Genomic DNA, 3,214 nt, shown 5'->3' with positions numbered 1-3,214 from the left:
GTGGCTCACGCCTGTACTCCTAGTGCTTTGGGAGACCCAGGTGAGAGGATCACCTGATACCAGGAGTTTGATACCACTCTGGGCAACATTGCACAACTCCTGTCTCTACAAAAAACTTGTTCAAGTTAAAAACCTGGGCAACATAGTGAGACCTCATCTCCAAAAAAAAAAAACCAGATAATTAAAAAAAAAGGAGCCAGACATGGTGGTGCATTCCTGTAGTCCCAGCTACCCTAGAGGCTAATGTGGGAGGGTTGCTTGAGCCTGGGAGGTCAAAGCTGCAGTGAGCCATGATTGTGCCACTGTACTCCAGCCTAAAAAAAAAAAACAAAAAGAGCTTTGGGAGGCCAAGGCAGGTGGATCACCTGAGTTCAGGAATTCAATACCAGCCTGGCTAATATGCTGAAACACCATCTCTACCTAAAAATGACGAAAATCCCAGATGGGTGTTGTGGCGTGTGCCTGTAATCCCAGCTACTTGGGAAGCTGAAGCAGGAGAATCACTTGAACCTGGGAGGCAGAGGTTGCAGTGAGCTGAGATCATGCCACTGCACTCCAACCTGGGTGACACAGCAAGGCTGTATCTCAAGGAAAAAAAACCACAAAGAAACCTCCAAGTAACTCTTGGATTAAAAAAGAAAAGATAGAAGCTATACATTTTTAGGAAGTAACAAAAAGGTAAATGCTTTATAACAAAACCTATGGGATCACCTAAGGCTCTATTTAGAAGAAAATGTATAGCTTTACATCAGGAATCACAAATGCGCTAATTTTTGTATTTTTTTAGTAGAGATGGGGTTTCACCATGTTGGCCAGGATGATCTCGATCTCTTGACCTCCTGATCCACCCACCTTGGCCTCCCAAAGTGCTGGGATTACAGGCGTGAGCCACTGCGCCCGGCCTTGACTGCTTTTAGAGTAGTCATGTATTCTCCAATTCTCCATAGGTCCTTCCTCTGCTTATTTTCACATCTAGCCACTTCCTATATCTACATCACCTAAATAGACCTTGGCGACAGAGCGAGAGTCTGTCTCAAAAAAAAAAAAAAAAGCATTCAAATCCAGTAGTTTGCAATACTCCATTGTAAATGCGCTTATTATCAAAAAAGAAAAATGGAAAATATGTACACTGAATATTATACTACAAGCACAATTACAAAGCCACAAAATTATCCAAAAGAAATACAAACAAGGAACTAATGAAAGGTAAAGCTCAAATGAATGACATAGAAACTCATCACAGGTTGGGTTGCCAGGGAAACAGATACTAAGGAGTTAAGGGTACAAAAGGTTTATAGAGAAGTAATGTCTGTGGAAAAAAAGGGAAGGGGGTGTTGTACGACTGCAATGTGGACCTGAGAAAGTCTGCCACACCGCTTGGGAGCTCTGGAGCAAAGATTGTCCATCAGAGGAGTTGTGCATTGAGCAGAAAAGGATATATCCCCGTACCTCCCTTTGCTCCATCATTAGCCATGTGCATCCTGAAAAGACAATGATCTCGGCTCAGAAACTGATGTGGTCTAACCTTGGAGCTACTAACAGCTGATGGCAGTAACAGCTAACCATACTCCTTGCAGCAGGACAGTGAGAGCTTTCTTGAAGTGGGAGCTGAGTAATGCCTCTCTGTTTCTGCCACAAAAATAAACAAAAATGTGTAAAGCCAAAACCCAAAAGCTGGCTTTCAAAAAAAGTAAATTCAATCTATTAATGCTTCCACTGTTTTGGGTCTCTGTGCAATTTACAAAATGGTTCAAGTGGAATACATGTGCACAAATTTTCAGAGTGGACATTTAGGATCTGTTAAATTATATATTAGGCAAAAACAAGTAGCATTTAAAGGGCCGCGTGCCATGGTGGGGACTGTAAATCAAAATATTTTCATCATGGCCTTTCTTCCACTGCCCTAAAGGAGGAAGAAATTTGTAATCAATTCAAAAAAAATTTTTTTGAGGCAGAGTTTCACTCTGTTGCCCAGCCTGGAGTGCAGTGGCAGGATTTTGGCTCACTGCAGACTCTGCCTCCTGGGTTACAGCAATTTTTCTGCCCCATCCTCCCAGGTAATTGGGACTACAGGCATGTGACACCACCCCCAGCTAATTTTTGTATTTTTAGTAGAGACAGGGTTTCACCATGTTGCCAGACTGGTTTCAAACTCCTGACCTCAAGTGATCCACCCGCCTCGGCCTCCCAAAGTGCTGGGATTACAGGCGTGAGCCAACCTGCCCGGCCAATCAATTCAAATTTTAAAATGGCTATTCCAGCTTTGCGCAGTGGCAGTATCGTAGCCAGTGAGGTTTATCTGAGGCGAGAGATTATTGCTAATTGAAAACTTTTCCCAATACACTGCCTTGACGACTTGCAATATAGTTGGCATTGGCAATTTTTGACAGTCTCTATGGAGACTGAATAAAATAAAATAAAATAAAAAAGGGCTACCCCTACTAGAAAACAAGAGAACATTCTATTAGTTTGAGGTTTCAGTGTCCCCCAGGATCAGAAACAGTATTTGGGGAAGGACAGGGCTGGGCTGGGACTGTGGATGGAATATGGGTACATGCGGTGGCATCCCTGAAAATTCAGAGCTTCAGTGCTCCAGCTGCCCAACTTATTTGGCTTTCCTGCCAATTTCTACAATGGCTTGACTGGGCATAGTTCAAGCAGGAAAAGCTCACAGTTGTCTCAATATTCTGGAGCTCCCTGAGAGCATTTACTGATACCCAATGGGACATATTTCACATGTTATAGTATTGTATTTCTTTAATTGCTAAAATTGTTGTTCTGTAGTACTCGCACATGTTTTGTCTAGATTAGACTGTAGATTGTTAATATATTTCTAAGTCTCTCCTGGAGGTTCAGCAGAGTAACCGTCCAGAACTTTTGGCCTCAATGGCAGAAAGAGAAGAAACTGCACTGTCCAATATGGTGGTCGCTATTGAGTACTTGGAAAGCAGCAAATCTAATCTGATGTGCTGTAAGTGTAAACACAGACAAGATTTCAAAGATTTGGAATGCAAAAAATGTAAAATATGTCATACTTTTCATATTGATTGATTATGATCTATTTTGGATATATAAGATTAAATGTATTAAGATTTGACTGGGTCAGGTGGCTCACACCTGTAATCCCAGCACTTTGGGAGGCCAAGGCGGGTGGATCACCTTGAGGTCAAGAGTTCAAAACCAGCCTGACCAATATGGTGAAACCCTGTCTCTA

The 3,214-nt window shown here is 42.3% G+C and overlaps 1 non-coding gene across 1 annotated transcript; it reads left to right on the top strand.

Moving 5' to 3' along the window:
- The first annotated feature begins 2,259 nt into the window (after nucleotides 1–2,259).
- LOC116536664 lies at nucleotides 2,260–2,402 on the top strand. Its single transcript, XR_004262755.1, has one exon. It is a non-coding gene; the product is annotated as a U4 spliceosomal RNA (small nuclear RNA).
- Nucleotides 2,403–3,214: the final 812 nt, after the last annotated feature.

The sequence above is a fragment of the Sapajus apella genome, unplaced genomic scaffold (assembly GCF_009761245.1).
Source record: "Sapajus apella isolate SASKATOON/1434 unplaced genomic scaffold, GSC_monkey_1.0 scaffold102, whole genome shotgun sequence".
In the NCBI taxonomy this organism is placed as follows: Eukaryota; Metazoa; Chordata; class Mammalia; order Primates; family Cebidae; genus Sapajus; species Sapajus apella.
The sequence above is the reverse complement of the archived record's forward strand: the minus strand, read 5'-3'. Positions and strand labels throughout refer to the sequence as shown.